The sequence below is a fragment of the Aethina tumida genome, chromosome 2 (genome assembly GCF_024364675.1).
Source record: "Aethina tumida isolate Nest 87 chromosome 2, icAetTumi1.1, whole genome shotgun sequence".
NCBI classification, from domain to species: Eukaryota; Metazoa; Arthropoda; class Insecta; order Coleoptera; family Nitidulidae; genus Aethina; species Aethina tumida.
Genome location: NC_065436.1, coordinates 21380500 through 21408348, shown reverse-complemented (window position 1 = coordinate 21408348; position 27849 = coordinate 21380500). Strand labels below are relative to the sequence as shown.

General features: G+C 25.9%; 1 protein-coding gene across 2 annotated transcripts in view; it reads right to left on the bottom strand.

The window, feature by feature from the left end:
• Positions 1 to 27849, bottom strand: part of LOC109598827 (gamma-glutamylcyclotransferase) — a 121182-nt gene that overhangs the window by 21114 nt on the left and 72219 nt on the right. The window contains exon 1 of one of the 2 annotated variants that reach the window (XM_049962627.1): positions 9615 to 9781. The exons of the other annotated variant lie outside the window; for it this stretch is intronic. The gene's annotated coding sequence lies outside the window, so the exon portion shown is untranslated. Of the gene's footprint in view, positions 1 to 9614; positions 9782 to 27849 lie in introns of those variants that run through there. 2 annotated transcript variants of the gene reach the window in all.

The window sequence follows — 27849 nt, the reverse complement described above, 5'->3', positions numbered from 1 at the left end:
GATGTGATGTTGACGCTTTAATTGGACTTGATGTTTTAAAACGACCAGGTATTAAAATTGAATTTAATGCAAACAGTGTAGACATTGTATATGATCATAGTGATAGGCAACGAATTTGTGCTATATACGCGTTTGAAGAAAATGACTTAAATTTGTCAGGACTGGACGAGTGGGTTATTAAGGAAATAAAAACAATAATCCAAAATGGAATAAGTCAAACACCGGCCGCAGTAACAACAAACAAGTTAAGAATAACATTACGTGATCTACAGCCAGTGGCCTATAAACCCCGTCATTTGTCATATGGCGAAAGATTACAAGTGAAACAAATAATAAAAGAACAAATTGAGAGTGGAATAATACGACAAAGTGAATCTCCTTATGCAAGCCCAATAGTCCTTGTCAAAAAGAAAAACGGAGACACAAGATTATGTGTAGATTATCGTGACGTAAATAAAAAAGTATTACGTAATAATTATCCTCTACCACGGATACAAGATCAGATTGACGCCCTTGCCAAAGCTGTATATTTTTGTACTCTTGATATGAAATCGGGATTTCACCAAGTTGAAATAGAAGAGAATTCAAAACATATAACTGCTTTTGTGACACCAGATGGACTTTACGAGTACAATCGAATGCCGTTTGGTTTTATAAACTCCCCATCGTGTTATCAAAGTGCCATCGATAAAGCCCTTGGACCACTTAAAGACGATATTGCGTTTGTTTACGTTGATGATGTGTTGTGCCCCTCTCGAACCATTCAAGAAGGTCTTAAGAACTTAAGAAAGGTCATTGACGCCCTTTCGAAGGCCGGATTTGTTTTAAACATAAAAAAATGTAACTTTTTCCAAACATCTGTGGAATATTTGGGTGTTGTGATCGAAAACGGTACGGTAAAACCTAGTTCGCGAAAAGTTGACGCGCTCGCTCAAACATCAGCTCCTAAAGATGTAAAAGGTGTTCGTCAATTATTAGGACTGGCTGGATACTTTAGACGTTTCGTGAAAAACTTTGCAACTTTGACAGCACCGATATCTGCACTGTTACGTAAGGGAAAAACGTTTGAATGGACATGTAAATGTGAAAATGTACGATTGACTTCTTATCCGATTTTCAACATTTTTGATCTGGAATTGTCAACCGAACTACATACAGAAGCAAGTTCGTTAGGATTAGATGTCGCTGTTAGCTGTCGAATAGAAGAAAGTTGAAACAAAAGTATCACGGACCCTTTGAGATAACGCATTGTTAACCTAATGAGAGGTACGCACTCCGAAGGATTGGCAGCCGAGGTAGAACTACAATAGCAGCGCATGAACAGTTACGAACCTGGCCAGATACAGAAATTCTATAAGGTATGATGGATATAGATTTATTTAATAAGATTGATGTGTGAATGTGTGTAAAGATCCCTGCTTAGTAGGCTGTTTAAGGTCCCTGTGTATCAGGCTATATGTGAAGGTCCCTGCTTAGTAGGCTATGATTAAGGTCCCTGCTCGGCAGGCTATTTTTAAGGTCCCTGCGTCGCAGGCTATGTTTGAGGTCCCTACTTTGCAGGCTATGTTTAAGGTCCCTACTTTGCAGGCTATGTTTAAAGGTCCCTGCTCGGCAGGCTATTTTTAAGGTCCCTGCTCTGCAGGCTTAGATTGTTGTGTTCTGGGTCTGTGAGACAAGCGGGTAATAGACCTGGTAGTGGTTGAACCGCCTCTGAGCTCCTGGCTAGAATATGGTATCTTTTGATAGCACTTGAGAGTCATGGGTGTAACAGACCTGTTGATGGTTGAACCGCCTCTGAGCTTCTAGTGGTTGTTAACTGTGCCACATAACAGTCTATTTTGTTAAATGAAATAAGGTTTAGACTTAGTTCTTCGAATATATTTTGAGCTTGTACTGCTGTTATAATGTTTACAGATTACCGGTGTCAGGTGAATCTTTGCAAAACTGCGGAAGGTGCGAGGACGCCCCACATGTCAGGAAGGCCGTGTTAGCTTACGTCATCACCTTCACCGATGGACCGATGCGACGTGCTCACATCTATTTAGACTAGTTTTGTTTTATAAGCAAATCGAAGTATTTGTTTACATTTAATAATCGGGGCAGTTCTTAAGAAAGAACCAGGCAGTCAAGCTTTAGATGTCGAGGGTTAAACTACGTTTGTTGTAATAAAGCGTATTATTGTGAATTTAGTGTTTTAATCAAACTAAAAAGACAGATTAACAGTCGCTAATCTATCACATATATTGTTTAAACAGTTCACATTAAATAAAAGAGTAATTGCTAAAATATTTAACATTTTAAAAAGTTTCTATATTAATAACCACTTCCGTATAGATCTAGGATTTTAAATTGGATATTGACCTATTGTTTTATTACAAATTTATATCTTAGTGGTGTTTAAATGTCAGAAAATGTCTGCTGCGTATTATTACTTCAATACAATTCAATGTATTTTAATTTTTCTTTAATTATCACGAAACCACATACAAGGACGGTTCAACGTACCAAAGTATGCATTAAAGTATACCCTACCACGCCAACAAAACCACGAATTCCATGAATTTAAAGTAGTATTTTTTATAAATTAAACTTAAAGGAATGGTAAAATTAAGATATCTTAATAGAATGAAATAACAGTGTTTTAATAAAAAAGGCTAACAATTTATAAACCCATTAACATATAATTTAAAATTAAGTTTCCTCACTTTTCTAATTAAATTCGGTCGGAAAGAATTGTGTAATATTATCAGGACTAATATTTGCATTAAGTTGGATCTTTTAAAGGCCCCGTTTGCATAAGTGAGCCTGATTAAAAACAATGAATTTGAAGTAGTCTGTCACGATAAAAAGAAGGGCTCTAAACGGAAACGGGGTGGCCGTGGAACCCGGCGTTTCAATTGAGGTAATATAAGTTTGTCTCGTCCCTTCCCTCAAACACAGTGCTTTAAAGTTGCTTTCTCTGTAATATTTTTATGTTACAATTTTAATATACTGTACATAGTATTTAATGGAATTTGTAATGCCAGTACTTCTAATTAACTCTTTCAACAATATAAAATATTTGCCGAGTAGTAATTTACAAATATTTTCCATGTCGGAGTAAATACTTTTAAAAATTACTTAATGACTTTATGAATTGCTTAATAAAACTAATTTCCATCTTAAAATTAAAATAATGTCCTCGCTTTTAGAAGTTTAGACCACGGTGTTCGAGGTGGAGTAATATGATGCATTTTCTTGCACATCAGATCAGATGGATCCCTCAGTTATGCTCGTGTGCATGCAAATTTAATACGTAACAATCTTCTAAATTGATTGTGACTGTCTTCGAGGGACTAGTCGCGGAGCTAAACTGAAGCTTACTTTATGCATAAATTCCGGAAGGCTTCAACGTCAGTGCAACTAAGCGAATTTTTAAACGTCGACGTTTCCACCGCCGCCGCCACTCGATTCGTCCCCGCTGATGTAATTGTTAAATTAAAAAACGGGTTTCGAGAATGTGTATTGGTTAAAGCTTTGTTCGACCCAAAGCGTAATATATGAACATGAAAATGACCTAAAATGTAAAGCTCCTTTGTTCGGGAACAAATACGAATTTACGTCCACTATAAATTCGCCATTTCACTGACACTAATCTTGAATGGTCGGAGGTGTAGCGTTTGCCATGAACAACTAAATATTGGTAAATAAAGCTGGTTTTATGCTAATTTTGTGGTCCCCGTCCGTATATATTTGTTATTTGTTTTTATTAAATCATTTTAAATTGCAGTTAGGACGAAATTGTGTTAGATCCTTTGCACAGATAAAAGAATGTGAGATTTTTATTTTCCTTTTACTAGATTTCCAATCGTGAAGGAAGTATACATTTAATAAGATCTTATGAAAAAGCTCAATAGCAGCGCAATTTACTTCTCTTCTTTTTGTACGTCGTTTATCATTTCCCATAAAAACATAATATTATTTCAAATGGATTTCATAGTTTGCTAGATAAATGGCTTTTCTAGAAACCAGAAATTGAATTACAATGTTCCTGCCAGTTGGTATATGTATAGTTTGAGTTGAATTCTGAAATAAAACTAATATAATACAATTTGTAATGTTGTGTCATAAGCACAAATGGAGAAAAATCAATGGGATTTATTTTGAAAAAATTGATATATCTTAAACAGGTTCTATTTAAATAATTTATTACAAATTAATACCAGAATCTATTTTAAAACAAAATTACCCTTTTATATATTCCATTATTTCCTTTTATATATTAATTATAAAGAATTATAAATTTTGATTATAATTATTATATTTTTTTAATTAATTAACAAAAATTAAATTTTTTAGATATGTCTGTTATTAATTTAAAAAGAGTATTCTGCACCGTTTATAGAAAACATTAATCCTCCTTCTGACGTTTATTTGTAGAATTTTTAAACATCAGTCTATTTAACATTATTATACACTAAAGAGGTTTTGGAGAAAGAAAAATCATAAATTTTAAAAGTTTTATAGCCAAGAAGGCTATACAAAGTTAAATTATATGTATTGTAGCTTCAACGATGATGAACTTTCTGAAAAAAAAAATAAAATAGGTTAGGTTAGATTAAGTTTCTATTTTTTTTTTTTTTTAATATTTTATTTTTGATAAACTTTCTGAAAAAAGTCATTCGATATAAAAAAAAAAATCATAAAAATTTCAAGGAAAAACCTCAAATATCAGTATTGTTCAAAATTAAAATTAATTTTTCTTTAAGAAATTTTGATTTTTTTTTTTCAGTTGACCAAGACAAGGTCCTTCACTAGGCCTAAATGTAGAACATATGAAAAAATATTGATTTTTTGGTTTTTATGTTCCTGCCAGTTGGTATATGTATAGTTTGAGTTGAATTCTGAAATAAAACTAATATAATACAATTTGTAATGTTGTGTTATAAGCACAAAGGGAGGAAAATTATACATTATATATAAGGATATTATAAATTAAGACCGGAATCTATTTTAAAACCAAATTACCCTTTTATATATTAATTATAAAGAATTAAAAATTTTGATTATAATTATTATATTTTTTTAATTAATTAACAAAAATTATTTTTTTTAGATACGTCTGTTATTAATTTAAAACGAATATTCTGCACTGTTTGTAGAAAAAATTAATCCAATTGAACTCACTTCTGACGTTTATTTGTAGAATTTTTGAACATCATTTTCGGTGATTTGCCCTTTTTGAATATATAAAGTCAATTTAACATTATTACACACTAAAGAGGTTTTGGAGAAAGAAAAATTATAAATTTGAAAAGTTTTACAGCCAAGAGGCCTATAGAAAGTTAAATTATATGTAGCTTTTACAACTTCTATGGAATCAATCCCTCTCAATCTACCTCAAAAAAATTCAAAAGTTATTTGAAAGTTGTGTCAATGTGTATGTTAAATCTTGGCCTGTTATCTACGGTTTTTAAATATTTGACGTAGTGATTTTATGTTTTTTTGTCCAATGTAAAAAATATCTGTTTTACCTTACTCCGCTTCTATTATCACTTGATTTTATATCTTAACTTCTTTTTCCATTTAGCAGTAAAATATATAGCAATAAAGAGTTTTTTATTATAAAACTGTCAATAAAACTTTGTGAATCTTTCAATTTAACTGGTAATTAAATTAAAATACTTTTATCAGTAAATACATAGAGCTTCATTGATTTTTAGCCCATTAGCAGTGATGCATCTCAACTTTCTTTTTCTTTGTATAGTACATTGTATAGGACAGAATTAAAAACTAAAGTAAAGAGCTTATGTTGTGCTTAATTTTTTTCTATAATAATTTGTAATACCTTGTTTAATTGTGTGCCCAAATATTTTACGTAAAGCAGATATTTTTGAAGCCCTTTTTCTGTTTTACCATTTTCCTCGTGCATTTTTTTTTAATCGTTGTGAATCAATAATAATAATTTTTCGTAATCTCTTTTTACATAAGAGAAATAAAAGACATAAATTTAACAAAGCCAGGAATATTTAGATCGAATAAAAGCAAATACTGGCAAGAATGTTGCTGGACAATGTAGAGTGCTTAATCCGGTTTCGGGGTCGCATCGCAATATGTTCCATTAAAATATATAATAAAATTCAAATGGCTGAGCAGAATGTCAAGTAAAATATTCAAGATAGCAGGAAAAAGCTCCACGTCCGGTCGGACAAACGACTCAGACAGATAAATAGTGCGCTATAAAGTCTGTCGGCTCGTTGAAAAGAGGAACGCTTAAAGAGGAAACGGTGCAATTTTTAAGGTGAATCGCTAAAGCGGCTTATCTAGTAATATAGTGGACTTTTTACATTTAATACGAATGAACTCCACTAGATCTCCTTTTGTGCATTTATTCAGGTAATAAAACTGTGTACACTCTTTAGTACACCATTCTTTTTGCCTCAGAACTTTTATGTGAGTAAAATACCTTATACATTATTTATACAGGTAGGATACCATCCTGTACATGGTCTAATAAAAGACGGCGTTTGAGTAAAAACTTCCAAGTGAAACTTATCGCATATTTGTCACGTAAAATTTGTGTTTTTGCACGTCACCACCTTATAGACCGTTTGAATTGAAACACGAGTTAGTGTAGGCTCTTTGGAAAATTAACTTGAGCACGTAGACACAGCTTTTTTGCTACGATTTAAATAAATCACTTAACCAATTTCATTCGCAAGTTCGTAGTCATTGGACAAGTTTTCAGCAGACAGTTTGTAACCTTGACCCCGGCGGCGATTTCCAATTGTGGATCCTCTCGAAACGAGAACGCAGCAAAGAAAATATGCAGACTAAGTGTCTAGCCCGGGCCATTATGTCACACTCAAGTTGATTCTTATTCCGAGAATGTACATTTTTTTCGATTATTCAATGCCCCGGCCATAAGTGGATTGAAACGTCTCTTTCACCTTACAATATTACAATAACGGGGACGAATATATTACCGGGTCCGGGCGAAATATGAAAGCCGACGGATAATGGCGGGTGCAACAGTAACGGGATTATTCGTAATTGGAGACGGTCAAATTCAAAAGATCTTAAAAAAAATTTTACGGTATAAAATGACATGGATAGGTTTGGATCAAACTGATCTCCTAAACATAAACTTTTTTTAGTTTGGAGCAAAATGTGAGGTCGAATATACAATATTCAGGGTGTCCCGAATTGGATGATTTTGCCTACAGTATTTTCAGATTACATACGTGTCACCGTTTCTGAAATATCTGTGAAAACTGTCATTTGGCATATTTTAGAAATATAATACAATGTACAGTAATGTACAAATCATCATTTTTTTTTTTTTTGAAAATATTTTCTTTTTGATAAACTTTCTGAAAAATGTCATACAATATAAAAGAAATTCATAAAAATTTCAAGGAAAAACCTCAAATATTAGTATTGTTCAAATTTAAAATTAATTTTTCTTTAAGAAAATCTGATTTTTTTTTTCAGTGGACCAAGATAAGTTCTTCACTAGGCCTAAAAGTAGAACATATGAAAAAATATTGATATTTTGATTTTTTATGATGTAAAAATTCTTTAATTTTAAAAATTTTATAAAATATTGAAAAATTCCATAATTTTATTTTTTTGAAAATATGCTATTATTAAAGAACTTTTTGAAAAAATATACATACATACAATATAAAAAAAATCATAAAAATTTCAAGGAAAAACCTCAAATAATCAAATTAATTTTTCTTTAAGAAAATCTGATTTTTTTTCAGTTGACCAAGACAAGTTCTTCACTAGGCCTAAAAGTAGAACATATGAAAAAATATTGATTTTTTGATTTTTTATGATGTAAAAATTCTTTAATTTTAAAAATTTCATAAAATATCGAAAAATTCTACTTTTTTTTTTTTGAAAATATGCTATTTTTAAAGAACTTTTTGAAAAAAATATATATACATACAATATAAAAAAAAATTTCATAAAAATTTCAAGGAAAAACCTCAAATATCAGTATTGTTCAAATTTAAAATTAATTTTTCTAAAATATTGATTTTTTGATTTTTTATGATGTAAAAATTCCATAAAATATTCAAAAATTCGACAATTTTTTTGTTTTTTTTTTTTTGAAAATATGCTATTTTTAAAGAACTTTTTGAAAAAATAAGTATATATATTAGTATAAAAATAAAGTAAAAACCGCAGAAATCTGCATCTTTTTAAATTTAAAATTAATTATTTTTTTATTTGATCAAAACATATTCTTTATTGCGTCGAAGAGAATATTTTGAAAGAAATGAAAAAATGTCGTTTTTCGATTTTTATAGCCAAAAATAGGCGGAGCCGCAATTATAAACATTTATGAAGATCCATTTTTCGTCTTTAGTGATCAAACGGCATTAGTTTAGTTTAAATTTTAATTTATGAAAGATTAAATAAAATATAATATTATATATATATACTTTGATTAAATTTAATTAAAGGTATCTAACACATATGTACTATTTCTTTGGCCACTCTAAGTTTCTAAGGACAATATAGTCGACATGAGTAATCGAATTAATTAAAAATGTCGAATTTTATATCTAAAAAATTAAATATGTAAAAGATTGTTAAGATCTAACTCTTCGATTCCATTCATTCAACTTCTTGATTCTTTTGAAACTGTTTAATGCGTTTAAAATCTGTACAATAAATCCATTGTTCCGTTAATAATTCCAGTGTCTCTCCCCCTTCAACTCGTTTAATTTATTTATGGTATTCGTGGGACCGTTCCTTCAATTAACTAAAGTTATTTAGTTATTTCGCCATCAAACCTAATTAATTCAGTTCATTTTTTCTTCGGCGGTTAATCAAAAAAAAAAAACAAGAATAAAGAAATTGGCCCTCGTACAATAATGAACGCCGTCATTGTGGAAATATGAGATATTTCACTTGCAGATTGAGATTAACTTAAACGGCCAGGTTTTTGCTGCAGCCCGTGATTTAAATTGCTTTAAATTCTCTTATTCGAGGCCCGAGTTATAAGTCTAGACAGGTTCGCAGACAGACAGACACGTATAAAATAGTTCAATTGCTCGACAACTCGAGACACCGCTTCATTCTTCATTGCTCTCGTTAGTTCGTTCTTTTTTTCTTGTTATTTGCCCTCAGCATCTGTTGTTAATATTACGGCACCCTTTGTCTTATTGCGTTTATTAAAGTAGACGACAGTAGACTAGTTTTGAATTTTATGCTCAGATCATTATCTATGAATTAGAGCAATCAATAAAACTGTCTGAGTTCTCGGCTTCTTTCTCGTTCTCCCACTTGTAATAATTTTACGTGACTGTTAAAGCTTTAAAGTGAACAAAAAAGTGAAACTTTGAAATTGTAAATGCCATCATAAATTCACTTTCAAATCTGCCCGTAGAAGCGCAGCGACGGTCACAACAAAAAAAAAAAAAAGTCGCGGGCTCCGAATTAGTCAATGTAAATTGATAAGACGGCGACCGCGATCGGGGGCTTCGCCTCGCCCTCGCACATGCAAAACTAATGGACGTACCGGCGGAGATTTTTCAATCGGCGCACGGCGAACTTAATGGCGTTCTACATGTAACAAATGAGTTTGATTCGGTGTGCAGCGGCATCATCGGTCTTACCTTTGGCGGGTGTCGCGTCGGGGACCGGCGGGTGCACCCGGACCCCGGGTCCGGGATCCGGAGCGGGCATCATTGACGTCGGCGGCGTTGGCGTCGCACACAGGGGAAATTCCGTTCGGATCGTGACTTTAGCACGCTCTAAAACTGGCGATGGTCTAGAGAAAAACTGGGGTGTAACTGAATTTTATTTTGTTGGAACGTTTAAAAAAATTAAGCGTATGCAAATTTATATTTTAACCCTTTTTCACACAGAGAGTAAGAAAATAAAACCTATGTTATAAAAAAGCAAAAACAATGAATATTTTATTTGAATACATATGTATCTACCAAAATAAAAAAGTTTTACACATTCTACAATAATATTTATATAAAATATCTATATTTGTTCGGGTTTATAGGTCGACATTTGTTGGAATTATTTCCGACGTTTCGCTAGCACGTCTAGTGTCTATATACATATATAATTTTCAATGTCATATTTGGTGGTTAAATTTTCGACATTCCCTGAATATAATGCAATATTTTGTTCTTTTTCTGCTTTTTGCAATCATAAAAAAATGTGAAGATCTGAAAATAAAATGTATGACACAAATTTAAATAATTATACTTTATCTATTCATTCAAATGCCTTAATGAAAAATGTAAAATATAGAAATTTCATAAAGCCACAATAAAAAATATGTTTTATGTGTTTTATCCAAGAAATAATTTATTTGAGTATATAGAGATTTACCTCAATATTTCCTTATAAAACTGAAAATATTGTTCTCATATGCCTAACTTTTTGTATTTTGTGTCATACACAAGTAATCAATAAAATATTTCTTTATAATACAATTGTTTCCATTATTTCTGTTCTATTTGCTTTTTAATATGTATTGCATTTTTATTTCATTTTTTTTTCTGAAATATTCATTTTAACAAATTTTTGTTGCATATATATTTTTCTAAATCTTCTTATTTTTAAAGAGTATTAAGCTCATATATGATAATTTGAGATCTGCAAATTTACTTTTATTTTTTAATTTAAAATAAAATAATAATTTTGACTTATTGACCATACAATTTCAATTGGGAATTTTTAATCTATCGTAATTATTATTTATTATCTCAATATTTAGATAATATATCTATGGCTTTTCATTATGTATTTTTTTAATATTTTTTTTTCTGAATTAAGCTTTTTAACAAATTGCTAAAGTCACAAAAAAATACAAATACTTTTTATTTTTCAATTTAGAATTTAATATTAAATTTGACGATTTATTGACCACACTATTAATTAAGTTAGAATTGTCTTTACTATCTCAATATTTCGCGAATTTATTATTAGCCTCTTTAAAAAAAACTTAATATTCATTATAATTATATATAAAACAATACTTACAATTTTTAACAATTAAATTGTCATTAAATATTGTTATTTTTATCATAAAAATTATGTTTATTAAATAAAATATTTATTAAATGAACTATTTATTATTGTATATCACCTCAATATGTTCTTATAAAATTGAAAGAAAGTATTATTCTGGCACGTATAACCTTTTTATTCCATGTCATTCACATTTGCAGTTCTTTGTTAATTGCCCAACATACATTCCTATAATTTTTTAAATATATATATTATGAGTTGTTTCGTTCTTTTCGCGATTTTAAGGTTTATCTAAAAAGAACTAAATTTGTTGAATCATTTAACAATGTTAAATTAATACAATTTTTTATTGCAATTCTATTTCAGGCACAAAAACAAAAAAACACTAAATATTAAATAAAAATGTAAAAATAAAATGAAATAATGAAAACAATTTTATTATAAATACTTTATTGTATACATGTGTATGACATGGAATAAAAAGGTTATACGTGCCAGAATAATACTTCAGTTTTATAAGAATATATTGAGGTGATATACACAAATAAATATTTTATTTAATAAAATACAATATAAACATACTTTTTATGATAAAAATAAAAATATTTAATGTCAATTTAACTGTTTTATATATAATTGTAATGAATGTTAAGTTTTTTCTGAAGAGGCTAATAATAAGTTAGTGAAATATTGAGATAGTAAAAAGTTAAAATTGTGTGGTCAATAAATTGCCAAACTTAATATTAAATTCTAAATTGAAAAATAAAAAGTAAATTTGTATTCTTTTGTGACAATTTGTTAAAATGCCTATTTCAGAAAAAAGAATCACTAAAAAATACATAATGAAAAGCCAAAAATATATTATCGAAAAATTGATATATTATATAATAATTACAATAGATTAAAAATTTCAAGTTGAAATTATATGATCAATAAGTCAAAATTATTATTTTATTTTCAATTAAAAAATAAAAGTAAATTTGCAAATTATTTAAAAATCTCAAATTATCATATTTGAATTTTTCGTGAGTTTAATACTCTTTAAAAATAAGAATGTTTACAGAAATATAGATGCAACAAAAATTTGTTAAAATTAATATTTCAAAAAAAAATGGAATAAAAAAGCAATACATATTAAAAAGCAAACAGAACAGAAATAATGGGAACAATTGTATTATAAATAAATATTTTATTGATTACTTGTGTATGACACAAAATAAAAAAGTTATACATATGAGAACAATATTTTCAGTTTTATAAGGAAATATTGAGGTAAATCTGTATATACACGTTAAATTATTTCTTTAACAAAATACCATGTTTTTTATTTGCTTGTAGCATGATGATATATTTTTCATCTTTATGAAATTTCTATATTTTACATTTTTCAGTAAGGCTTTTAAATGAATAGATAAAGCAGATATTTATTATAAGAGATTTTCTACTACAATTTAAAGTAGAACAAATAATACTTTGAAACTACTATAATATCTAAAAATACATTTTTTTATTCACCAAATATATTTCCTTTATTTCATTAGCAGTAAATAAATAAATGTGAGTATTTTAATCAACAAAGCACACAAAATATTTAATAATGTTTAATGTAATGAAACATGTATTTGCACTAACACAAAATATCGAATAAATCTCCTTTTTCGTTTGTATACTCAACATTATTAAAATTAACTAACAAACTTTTTTCTAACAAAACTAACTTAATTAAACTTAATTTTTGAAACAATGGTTATATAATTCAGTTCGTAAAGCGTAAATTATAAAAGTTTGTTCAATCTTTTGATTAACTGATTAATCATTAACCTGTTTAATTAATAAATAAATTATATAAACATTAATTATGAACGAAACGGGGCGCATCCGCCAAAACTGAGAGTCATAAAATAATAAAACGAACGAAAACAAACTGTTTCGACAGACCGAGTCCAATCTACATTAAAATTTGTTTTCAATAAAACTTTCCCGAATCTATCGGCGCTTAAAAGTTCATAACAAATCTCAGCATTTAGTCGCAAAATTCGCGTCGGGCAGGAAAAAAAGGCGGGATGCAAATTTATTTTAGATAGGCATACTGTGATGAATATTCAATAACGTCGCTTAAATCGCTTTTAGGTGAACATTTCCATTGGTTGGCCACTGTAAAGGCAAAGAGGATTTCCACTATATTACTGGTGGCGTACCAGCGAGCAGAATTGCAATGTTGACCATTTTTATATTATTTGCTTTGGAATAAATTTTATTCGTCTGGCAGTATTAAAGGTATCCTCGGATGGAAATTGAATTCGTCTTTTCAATTTGCGCTTGTTGCACAAGATACACACAATTTCTTGATTTATTGAAAAATTCTCGTCTCCGCAGCTCGTTTACTCACTACTTACTTACCATGATATCGGCTTCGAATGATAAGCTATTTTCGCTAAGCACACAAATTTATAATTCAATCTAACTTTCGACGATAATATCTAAATTTTGCTTTATCGCACTCCCAATGCTTTCGAACAGAATTTAACTTTTATTATCTAATTCTCGGTAGTGCTTTTTAATTAAAACAAAACAAAATTCTTCGTCATCTTTTTAAACCGTTCCTTACGAATTAAGTACTTTGATAACTTGAAAAGTTATTTTTTCTATGAAAGCCTCCGAAACGTTTAAATTTCAGAAAAGTATTGTTTCGTTTAACATATAAAGTGAGTGTGTGCAACTATCTACAAGAAAAGGCTTAAGGATAGGTTGGTTGTTTTCAAGAAATTGCCAATTTGAATATAAATCCATAAATTTCAAAGGATTTCAACTTTTTCATATTTCGTGTTTGGGTTTGATGCACGTGTTGAAGGTACGAGTGCATTATACGTCAATAATTTGCATTTATATTAAACTCCCTCCAAACAATGCACCTAATTCAAGTTTATGTTGTACTTTCCTTATTGCCTCAATTATTTTCCATTAAAAGTCGTTTATATTTAATGTCTTTATACTCAGAAGTATTCTTTCATTTTGCATACTGTGGCTAATACTTTATTTAATTTATATTTTGTTTTATTATTTCAACAAATATTTAGATTTATTTTATTTATTTACTTAATTTTAGAATTTCATGGAAAATTAAAATGTTCTTAATTAGTATTTAAGAAGTTACCAAAGAATTGAGACATGTTAAATTGTTTTTTTTTTTGTATACTTTAGCTTTAGAATTTAGTAAGATTAATCACTTAAATTATAATATATGTTAATAAGATATCTTTTTTAAATATTATATTAATTTTGTTATTTCATTTTAGAATTAAAACGTTAAATTGGTATTTTCTAGGTTTAATAAATTATAATCACATCTTTGATAATAATTTATTAATTTTTTTGTAAATAAAAATAAATAAATATAAATAAAACTATTTAAAGTTTTCAAAATATTTAAAAATTTACAGTTTTTAATCTACTAACATACAATAAATTGACTACTCTCTACTATATTGTATACAAATATTTTTTTCCAAAATATTTAAAATTCGAAATTAATGTATTAAAATAAATTCCTTTGGTTACGTTGTTTATAGATAGTATTTTAATTCTTTTATTTCATTTTTATTGTTTAAATTTTGAATGGAATTATTGAAATAATTAAAATTTTTTATTTAAAATAAGTATCAAAATAAAATCACACTTGACTTGAATTTAAAATAAATAAGATTTTATACATTTATATTAATAGTATATAATTCTATAAATAAAATTATGCTTAATAATTATTAGATTCTTAAATTAGTTTTATATTTTGTTTTGAGGTAAAAACTTTCAAATTAAACATTTTTATATTCACATTATTTGAATTATAATGAAATTCAATTCAATTTTTTTATTTATTTAGAAATTACTGAAAACTTTAAATTGGTATTTTTTACATTTAGAAAATATGATGTTAATTTATTAAATTTTTTGATAATAAAAAGTGTCTATTATTTAAATTATCCAAAATATTTAGAATTGATAAAATAAAATTATACTATTAATACTTATTAAAATTCATTACGTTTAAGAAATTATTAGATTTAAATATATTTTTTAATAAAATATATTTTAACATATTATTTATAGTAAAGTAAAAAAATTCAATATTCAATGATCATTTTATCTTATTTTGACAAAGAACGTGTGATACTTAACACTTAATTTGATAATTTAAAAAAGTTATTAATTATTATTACTTTTTTATTTCTCTATTTAAATTGTAGTATTTTATGATTATAATTTGTTTATATAAATATGTGTACCTTTTTCTAATAAATGAAAAAGTAAACTCGTATTGAATTTAAATACAGCGACACCAAATTTGGTCTATGAACAGCCCATAAAATTTCCAATATCCCTGATGGACACTCAGGTGTGGGAACGTTCGGGCGAGGCGGAAGACCGTCAGTCCGGGCAGGAGTAACAGCAGGAACCGAGGCGGCGGTGGCGGTAGCGGCGGCGGCGGCAGCAGCAGTAGCAGCAGCAGGCAACGGGATATAAATGCGACCATGTGTCTGTGAGGCGGGCAATAGTTTTGCTGTCCAGAGTCGAGTGATTTATGCCACCGCCGTCGGACCCGCCGCACAGCCACTGTTTTACAATTCAGATTCGGCCATCTCCTCCGCTCATTCTCCCCCCCTGTAACCGCCGCGCTATCGCTCCAAGATAAATTAAATGCTAAATTCATTTAAGTCCGGAACCTATTGGAAATAAAAATACGACTGGGGTTGCACAATGGTGACGCAATTTTACCGATGGACTAACTGCAGGACAAATAATATACTACTCTAATAAATTGTAAATTAAGTATGATACTCTGAGATGTTATAGATCAGTTTGATAATTTGCTCTTGACGCTGATATTTTCATGTTACTCGAATTTCGTGTCTTAATTGTTCGATGATCTCTGATAGGCTGGAAGAGTAATGAGAATTGTTCCTATCTTAGCTCATCCCATGTTTAATTGGGAGAATGAGATGACTATAGCAAAAACCATAACCGGAACTTCTTCTATACAGCCCATCGAAACACGGTCAATATGAAATCATGCGTTATCTTGTTGAAACTGTCTGGGAACATAAGGGTTACTTAAGAACCGTAACACTTTCTGTACAAACTGGTGGGCATTTATAATATTGGGTTGTTCGAAAAGTAATTTCGTTTTTTTTTGTGGAAATGAAAGACAGTTTTCGTATAATAAACAAATACTTTATTAAATTATATATTGGCCGTTCTGGTCCAACACCTTTTGCCATCTTTCTGGTAGTAGCATAATTCCACGCTCATAAAATTTTTGGTCTTTGCTAGCAAAAAACTGATCGAGATGGTTTTTGAAGGTTTTACCGTCTAAAAAAGTTTGGAGTGGCCGGATCAAATAATAATCCGATGGTGCCAGGTCTGGAGAATATGGTGAGTGTAGCATTGTATCCCATTCAAGCTGTAAAAGCTTTTGGCGAGTGACCAAACTTGTGTAAGGCTGGCGTTGTCTTGGTGAAACACTACACCTTTCCTGTTGATTAGTTCTGGCCTTTTCTGTTGAAGTGCATCATTCAGTTTGTCCAGCTGATGACAGAAGACCTCCTAATTAATCGTTGTGTTATCCGGTGAAAGCTCAAAAACGATTCCTTTAAAATCACACCAAACATACAGCATCACCTTTTTTGGTGAATATCGATGACGATGCGCTTCAAAAACACTGGCACTGGCAAACACCTTTTCCATATACATCGGTCAATTTCTTTCTGGCTTGAACAGCCTTTTTTACCCTGTAGTAAAACAGTAAGATATGTCAAAAATGCTGCTTATTGCTCTCCATATTTAAAAGGGCACTAACCAAAAATTACTGCGTGGAATTAATTGAAATTTTTCACACTCAAGCCTTGCTATATGAGCTCTTAATGCATATAAAAATTATACGGCTTAAGTGTGGGTGTTAAAAAATACAATTAAATCCTGTGTCGAGAAAAAACGAAATTACTTTCCGTACAACCCAATACTTGTAGAAAGTGGGACCTACTTTCATAATAAATAGTCCCCCAAATCTTTACTCCTACTGTTTGAGCAACTGTGAACTTCATTCACCCATATTTCATAAGAAAAGACAATTTCTCGCCATAACACCATTCCATTTTTTAATACCGATATTCAGGGGTCAGTAAAAGCACATCCGCATTTGGTGTGTAAATGCGGAGGCTAGATATCCTGACACCGCGATATGTTAACCATACATTAATTGGCCATCCTACGTTGTGTCAAGAAGTTACCTCATGACTTGCCAACATGGATAATATAAGTCAATATTCACTAGTATTGATCTTGCTGTTCTTAGTACTCTGTGGCCGACTAGAACCTTTGACCAGACCTCACGTTTCTACAAATGTGCAGTTCTACACTTCCCTTCTAGCAGTTTCGCTGATAGAAAGATCCCTTTACGTGGGGTTTATTGACGAACCCTTTGACTTCTTGAATCATCAAATTAATAGAATTATGGACAAATATAACTAACAATTTTTATGGTAATTCAGTATTTCTTGGTATTGATTATTGGCAGTATTGATTATACTGCTTATAATTATTAATTATTTATATTCTAAACAAATGTTTCTTCAAGATTCTTGTATTTAGCATTCTCAACGTGCAAAATTAAAGTAACCATTTCTTATAATCGTTAAACAAAAAACAAAAACCAATGTCTAAACCACAAATACGGAATGAATTGTACGTGTAGACCATTCTAGCGAAATACAAGAAATAAAGTATCCAATTTCAGATATTACGGTTAAGGTAGTCCTCCAACGTGTACGGAATAGATACACTTAGAAACAGTGAGCACACGTTAATAAATAAAATTTCTTTTACGCCCTTTTTTCCATCGAAACAAAAATGTTCCAATTACTGGAAGCGTACAAGATAATTCTGTGCTCCCGATTAAAACGCAGCCCACGGAGCGAACGTCCATTTTCATTCATTGCAAATTTACCGGGCGAATAATTAAACGTCTGTACGTGGCGGCTGACCGAAAAAAAAATGCGACACATCGTTCATAGCTCACATCATTCTTTATATGCCGTCTATAATAATTAACGACCCCATTGTGGCATAAAGATGAAAAGGCCTAGTTTAGGTAAATTGTGTTCCTTCGAGTAAATACTAATTAATTAGTTTTCAATGTTAACGGGATGACTCCCAACGGGAGATTTTACAAGAGATTGAAATCGCAGAAGGATCTCGGGTCTTTGAATGAAATAATCAGAGTCTTGTTCCGTCTAACTGAGTTAAAACCGAACGAATCTGTCGTAGTTAATAATGAGCGTGGCGCGTTTCTTGATTTAGGGGCGTGAGAGGCAGTCGGGAGCGTCACGACGGCATTGGAAGCGTCGGTCTTTCCTACGTGGAGCCAGCGTGATTTATGGACGAACTTGGGAGAGCTGTGCCCGTCGCCGACGTTTCCGCATTTCGTCAGAGATGACAATATTGATTTAGTGATTAGGCCGTAGAAGACCGAGGTCGCGTTTAACCGATGAAAGAATTAGAGGTTGCGGTAGTTGGAGCGCTACGTGAATTTTTCCCGTGTTTCGAATTATTGTCGGGCCTCCTCCGCTCCGCTCCGACGTTGGAGATCGGTAGGACGGGAACGGTGACGTCAGATGCGGTTATTAAATTTTTCAATATTGCCGCCTCGCAAAAAGACTTAGCGTAGGACTAAGAGCCATTTCAACAATCTTTTACTACAAGCTTTAATTTTTCTTCATAAAGTTGATTACAAAAAATTATAATTCCCGCTTAATTAAAAATTACCAATGTTAAAATTATTTTAAAAATTTCTTTTTAATTGAAACAAAATACACTTTTTATTATTTCATTATTTTTAATTATCAAATTTAAAATCATTCTTCAGATACTTAAGTAATTTCTAAATTGATGCGGCACCCCTAATAAAACATAATCAGTAAAAATACGTCTAATTAATTTTATAATTCATCATCATCTAAAGCGAAATCGTGACAGTGAGCAGCGCTGGAAGCCCTAGCAGGAGGTAGTTGCAGGGAAACGAAACGACGAACGCCAAACGGAGCTCAGCCAGCCCCGACACAGACGAAATCGTTCTACGACGCACAGTCCAATAAATCACCAATTTAATTTTATCTATAAACATTGCAGGAATAATACCTCAAAATTTTTAATTCAGTTTAATATCCTAATTTTTTGAATTATAAAATATTCGAATATTAATTTAATGATTCTAATGATGAATTCTAACATTTAATATCAATATATAAATTATTATTACAGATTAAAAGTATCGTTTGATTATTCGAATATATGAAAATAACGGGAGACATGAATAATTGTGTCTGTGAGAGGCCATAAATATTTAATATTAAAACAATCTGATAGATTTTTAGTTGTCACATCATTATTGATAATGAAATGATGATAATAATAATAATATTGATAATAATGATAATGATAATAATGACAATAATGATTATGACAATGAAAATAATGAAAATAATGATAATAATGATAATAATGATAATAATGATAATAATGATAATAATGATAATAATGATAATAATGATAATAATGATAATAATGATAATAATGATAATAATGATAATAATGATAATAATGATAATAATGATAATAATGATAATAATGATAATAATGATAATAATGATAATAATAATGATAATAAGTTTTGATTTTTATTACTTATATTTTTATGAAAAAAATTAGTCTGTCAAAGAATAAATTTTAATTTGGTTTAAGACCTCTGTTCAATCAAATTAAAGTTGTAGAGTTCTTTTTGTTTGTTGTTGTTTGTGACCAGAAATTTGGATACAAAAAATAAAAAGCACCTATAATTAGTAAATTAGGAAGAAAAAATATTTTTCTAATAATTCAGTGGTGTAAAAACTTAAAAATATGTTCCTCATTTTTTCAGGACCATTTTTAATTAATAATATTGTTATTTTATACAAATTCGATTATCTTCTTGGCCACCCTGTGCATTCATAATTATTTAATAATATGAAAATGTCGAAATTTCTTCCTGTTAAATCATGATTCGAGTTATCGCAGTTAGACAGTCAGTATAGTGCAATTTTTTTAGTTAAAAAAAAATAATTTTCTTCAACACTTAAAAAGTACAGACTGATGCTTGATAATGATTAGATAGTCCTCCCACGGAATAGGCAGTTTGCCAGAGCGTGCGTCGCGTCGGGGCGGGAGGCGAGCAACATGGCCGGGCCGGCGCTGACGTCACCGATGGGCGATCGCGGCAGACGGAGACGGGGCTCGCTCGGCGGCGAGGTGTGCGACACGAGCGACGGTAGGTACGCACGCGGCGGGTGGGGACGGTGCACGCCGTCTAGACACTACGTCACTGTGGATCGAATGCCTCTCGGCCGCTAACTGCCGTGCCCCGTGCCCGCCCCCTTAGACGGGACTACCCTGTTGTCATGTCCTTGTGTTTCCGACACTCTTCGGGAAATTTAATTTAATTTCGAAGTTAATTTGTGCCATGTTTTCTATAAATTTTTACTGCAGGTATGAATAGGGTTTTAAACACCTACCTTCATGTTCTTAAACTTTTTTGAAGCTTGTTAAAGCGTTCTTTTAACGAATCAAAACTAATTTTGGAATAGTTTTGCTACAAAATTCATTTTTTAGTATTTCAATTTTTCCATTTTAGTACATTTAAAGAGTATTTCTAAATTGTTTCGTTAATAAAAATATATAATTTAAAATACAGAAAAATGAACAAAATTTATAATTTCATAATTTATAATAATTTATAATTTTTAATTAATTTATAATTTATAATTAATTTATAATTTATAATTTATAATTAATTTATAATTTATAATTTATAATTTATAATTTATAATTTATAATTTATAATTTATAATTTATAATTTATAATTTATAATTTATAATTTATAATTTATAATTTATAATTTATAATTTATAATTTATAATTTATAATTTATAATTTATAATTTATAATTTATAATTTATAATTTATAATTTATAATTTATAATTTATAATTTATAATTTATAATTTATAATTTATAATTTATAATTTATAATTTATAATTTATAATTTATAATTTATAATTTATAATTTATAATTTATAATTTATAATTTATAATTTATAATTTATAATTTATAATTTATAATTTATAATTTATAATTTATAATTTATAATTTATAATTTATAATTTATAATTTATAATTTATAATTTATAATTTATAATTTATAATTTATAATTTATAATTTATAATTTATAATTTATAATTTATAATTTATAATTTATAATTTATAATTTATAATTTATAATTTATAATTTATAATTTATAATTTATAATTTATAATTTATAATTTATAATTTATAATTTATAATTTATAATTTATAATTTATAAATTATAATTTATAATTTATAATTTATAATTTATAATTTATAATTTATAATTTATAAATTATAATTTATAATTTATAATTTATAATTTATAATTTATAATTTATAATTTATAATTTATAATTTATAATTTATAATTTATAATTTATAAATTATAATTTATAATTTATAATTTATAATTTATAATTTATAATTTATAATTTATAATTTATAATTTATAATTTATAATTTATAATTTATAATTTATAATTTATAATTTATAATTTATAATTTATAATTTATAATTTATAATTTATAATTTATAATTTATAATTTATAATTTATAATTTATAATTTATAATTTATAATTTATAATTTATAATTTATAATTTATAATTTATAATTTATAATTTATAATTTATAATTTATAATTTATAATTTATAATTTATAATTTATAATTTATAATTTATAATTTATAATTTATAATTTATAATTTATAATTTATAATTTATAATTTATAATTTATAATTTATAATTTATAATTTATAATTTATAATTTATAATTTATAATTTATAATTTATAATTTATAATTTATAATTTATAATTTATAATTTATAATTTATAATTTATAATTTATAATTTATAATTTATAATTTATAATTTATAATTTATAATTTATAATTTATAATTTATAATTTATAATTTATAATTTATAATTTATAATTTATAATTTATAATTTATAATTTATAATTTATAATTTATAATTTATAATTTATAATTTATAATTTATAATTTATAATTTATAATTTATAATTTATAATTTATAATTTATAATTTATAATTTATAATTTATAATTTATAATTTATAATTTATAATTTATAATTTATAATTTATAATTTATAATTTATAATTTATAATTTATAATTTATAATTTATAATTTATAATTTATAATTTATAATTTATAATTTATAATTTATAATTTATAATTTATAATTTATAATTTATAATTTATAATTTATAATTTATAATTTATAATTTATAATTTATAATTTATAATTTATAATTTATAATTTATAATTTATAATTTATAATTTATAATTTATAATTTATAATTTATAATTTATAATTTATAATTTATAATTTATAATTTATAATTTATAATTTATAATTTATAATTTATAATTTATAATTTATAATTTATAATTTATAATTTATAATTTATAATTTATAATTTATAATTTATAATTTATAATTTATAATTTATAATTTATAATTTATAATTTATAATTTATAATTTATAATTTATAATTTATAATTTATAATTTATAATTTATAATTTATAATTTATAATTTATAATTTATAATTTATAATTTATAATTTATAATTTATAATTTATAATTTATAATTTATAATTTATAATTTATAATTTATAATTTATAATTTATAATTTATAATTTATAATTTATAATTTATAATTTATAATTTATAATTTATAATTTATAATTTATAATTTACAATTTACAATTTACAATTTACAATTTACAATTTACAATTTACAATTTACAATTTACAATTTACAATTTACAATTTACAATTTACAATTTACAATTTACAATTTACAATTTACAATTTACAATTTATAATTTATAATTTATAATTTATAATTTATAATTTATAATTTATAATTTATAATTTATAATTTAAATTTATAATTTAAATTTATAATTTATATTTAATTTATAAAATTTATACTTTTTAATTTACAATCTGTAATTTATTCAACACATAAATAAAGTATTTCCATATTTTCATTATTTTCTTAACTAAAATGAACATCCTCGTAATTTTTTTAGAATTCAATTTTAATGAAGTTTTTAATCACTTATAAAAATTGTTTTCTATAAATTTTTACTGCAGGCATGAATGGAGTATTAAAAACTACCTTTATGTTCTTAAACTTTTTTGAAGCTTGTTAAAACGTTCTTCTAACGAATCAAAACTAATTTTTGATTAAATAGTTTTGCTACAAAAATCATTTTTTAGTATTTTAATAAAATATATGGTACATTCCACTGAATTTTTGGCAATTTTAGTACATTTAAAGAGTATTTCTAAATTGTTTCGTTAATAAAAGTATATAATTTAAAACAAAGAAAATTGAAAAAATTAAAAACTTCTTTTAACAAATCAAAACTAATTTATAATTTAATTTAAAGTAATTTATACTTTTTAATTTACAATCTGTAATTTATTCAACACATAAATAAAGTATTTCCATATTTTCATTATTTTCTTAACTAAAATAAACATCTTCGTAATTTTTTTAGAATTCGATTATAATGATCAATTAATCACTTAACCTTTTTTGATAAGAAATTGAAAAAATATTGAATAGGTATGTTTCGAAAGAAATAAGCACTTCGTTAAACTGTATTTCATTATGCTTTAAAATGAATAAAGATATATCAATTTCATAAAAATGAGGGTACGTATAATTCATTTGTTCTCTTCTTTTTAAACTAATTATTGGTTAAAATTGAGTTAATACTACTAGACTGTTTACCTTAAATGGGTCCTAGTGTATTTATTAACAAGAAATATTATTTTAACAAATTTTACATCTCAAAAAACATATATTTATTATTGTAATATGATATTGTATAAAAAAATAAAATAATGAAGTATCTAGTTAATTTTTAACAATTTTATTAAATCCAGAATAGGTGATTCGTAAAAATTCAAACACAATATCCCTTCTTTAACAAACGCAAAAAAAAAATTAAAAATTGAGAAACATTTAAATATGCATAATGAGTTTTGGGGTCGCGTCTGCATGACCCAGAACCGAAACGTTTCGAGTCGGCCATCAAAAATGCATCAGCAGTCTTATAACTCAATCTCGCGAATAAATAAACGAACCCGGACAGAGATGAGAAATGAGTGGTGGATGCGATCGTAATGGCGTCTGGTTAAAAAGTCGACTTTCTCCCGTGTTTTTTCGGGGTCCAGATTAATGACGAGAACTGCACCGAGACTCGGTGAATTAGCAATGTACAAGTCATGCACCGGTCGTTTGTCTGTATTAGTTCGGATATTTCGTTTCATAAATCCGTCTGATGCATATCGGGCGTCTTATATGATAATGAATTAGTCTGTTCTACTAATGATCGTCGGGACTGACTCGTCAGAAATTTTTAAATCCGGCCACATCATCATAGCGAAATGATTGGGTATTTATGGCCGTGCTTTTCCGATGGGTCGATCAAATCGCGTCCCGTCTTCGTGCCGATACATTGTTGCAACAAGCGAAATAAAAAAGGCACAAGATAATTAATTAATCCGCACCTGACTTATATTTTTGGGATTTAATTAATTTGTCATTGTGTTAATATAATGAAAAACAAGTTTAAAATTAATGCTTTTCCACCGAATGCAATGAATAATCGCTTAACAAGTTTACGAGCGTTTTGCGACAGTGTCTAGCTATAAATCACGGTCGAAATTCCGCCACGACACGAAATTAATCACCAATTAAATCTGAGCCAAATAAAAAACCGCAACATTGAAACTTGATACAGAAGACGAAACTCCACAGACGTCTGCGAATTGAAAGTGCTGCTGGAGGTAACATTTATTAGAAACTCAAGAATCAATGCAATCTATGAGTAAAATGTTTCATTTTTTCTTTTTTCTTCATAAAAAATCATTATTTTTTTTAGAAATGAATAATTAATTACTCTTGGACATTTTATAACAAAAATATGTGGATCTTTCAAATGATTAAAAATTTCAAACAAACTTCGAAAATGTAATTTACCAATGATTTTCAAGACTGTATTATTAAGAAATAAACAAATGGAGAAATAACATAAATAATAAATAAATTATTGATATAATTACATAAAATTATTATATTAAAATTTATATTTATACAAACAATAATTAAAATTTTTGTGTTCATCTCGTATTTAACAAAAATAGTTTAATAACATTTTTTTATTATTTATTAATTATTATTTAATTATTTTTTTAATTACTAAAATATCTTATTGTTTAAATGTTATATTTTACGAATTTTAAAATAATTTGTAAAAAAAAAAATAAAATAGTTTTAATTTTTATTAAAATTTATAAAATATGTTATTTTAAATATACATTAATTTTTTTTAATTACTAAAATATCTTATTGTTTAAATGTTATATTTTACGAATTTTAAAATAATTTGTAAAAAAAATAAAATAGTTTCAATTTTTATTAAAATTTATAATATATGTTATTTTTATAACAATAACAAATAAAGAAATATCTTAAAAATAAGCGTAAAATGCTTAAAATAATAATTTTCAATATATTAGAAAAATTCTTTTATTTCCAAAAATAATATTTTAAAAAGATATAATTTTTAAGATATATTGTTATTTTTTACGTCACATGGAACGAAAATTTATATGAAAAATGTGTATAATATTTTTTATAAAAATTTATTTATAGGAATTGCGTATATTTCAATCAAACATTTGATAAATATAAAGCCCACTAAATTTATGACAATGTTATGATTTTTATTCTTCATTACAAATAAAGAAATAACATAAAACATAAATCTATTATTAATTTCACTACATAAAATGATTAAAATATGAACTTTTAATATCCAATTTTAATAAATAATAATTAAAATTTTTCGTCTTAATTAAATGGAAAGAGTGAAACAATTTTTTATTGTTGCAGATATTATTATATCTAATTCATTAAATAATATAGTTTTTGAAATAATCTTGAAAATAATTTGTAAAAATAAAATTTTAATTTTTTTAAGCGATAAAAGTATATATTATAAATTAAACTAAGTTAAATAAATAATAAATATAAAAGAATAAAATATTAAAATTACGTATATTTATTTAAATTAAACATTTCATAAATTTATAAAATATTTCAATAAATTTCTGATTTTATGATTTTTTATTCTAAATTATTGAAAAAAAAATAGAACTATAACACATTATTAAGGCGCTATTGTAATTTTTTATAAATGATAATATTTAAAATTTGTGTCAATCTCATATTTAGTAAAAAAAGACATTTCTTTGTAATTTATAGATAAATATTTGAAATATATACTAATTTTTTATTAGGATATCAAATTTCTAAAATATTATAATTTATTAGGGGACTTGAAAATATTTAATAAAAATTAATTTTAAAATGTTTTTATTTATAACAAATTTAGTGTGATTTTACTACATAAAATTATTATCTTATGTGTATTTTTTTATACATGATTTTACAAATAATAATAATAATTAAATGTTTTATTTTAATCTCATATTTTTTTGTGAACATTTTCTTAATCGTAATTTTTATTTAAATAATATTTTTTTATTATTTATTAATTATTTAATTGTTATTTAATTATTTTAAATATACATTATTTTTTTTAATTACTAAAATATCTTATTGTTTAAATGTTATATTTTACGAATTTTAAAATAATTTGTAAAAAAATAAAATAGTTTCAATTTTTATTAAAATTTGTAATACATGTTATTTTTATAACAATAACAAACAAAGAAATATCTTAAAAATAAGTCAATTATTAATTTCACTACGTAAAATGATTAAAATATTAATTTTTAATATATAAAGAAAAATTCTTTTAATTCCAAAAATAAAATTTTAAAAAGATTTAATTTTAAGAATATATTGTTATTTTTTACGTCACATGAAACGAAAATTTATATGAAAAATATGAATAATATTTTTTATAAAAATTTATTTATTGAAATTAAATATTTATGGCAATATTATGATTTTTTATTCCTCTATTTTTTTTATAAAAATGTATGACAATTACAAATAAAGAAATAACATAAAAAATAATCTATAAAAAATGATTAAAATGTAAACTTTTAATACTCCTTTAATAAATAATAATTATTAAAATTTTTGTCTTTATCATGCATTAAATAAAAAGAGTGAAACAATTTTTTATTATTCTAGATATTATTATACGTAATTCATTAAATAATATAGTTTTTGGAATAATCTTAAAAATAAAATTTTAATTGTTAAGCGATAAAAGTATATATTCTAAATTAAATTAAGTTAAATAAATAATAAATATAAAAGAATAAAATATTAAAATTACGTATATTTATTCATATTATATTAATATTATTTATATTAAACATTTCATAAATTTATAAAATATTTCAATAAATTTCTGATTTTATGATTTTTTATTCTAAATTATTGGAAAAAAATTAGAACACATAAAAACATAACATTATTATTTAATATTTTGTAAATTTGTTGTTTTATTTTAATCTCACATTTTTCTGTAAACATTTTTAACCTATCTTAATTTTACGTATATTTATTCATATTATATTAATATTATTTATATTAAACATTTCATAAATT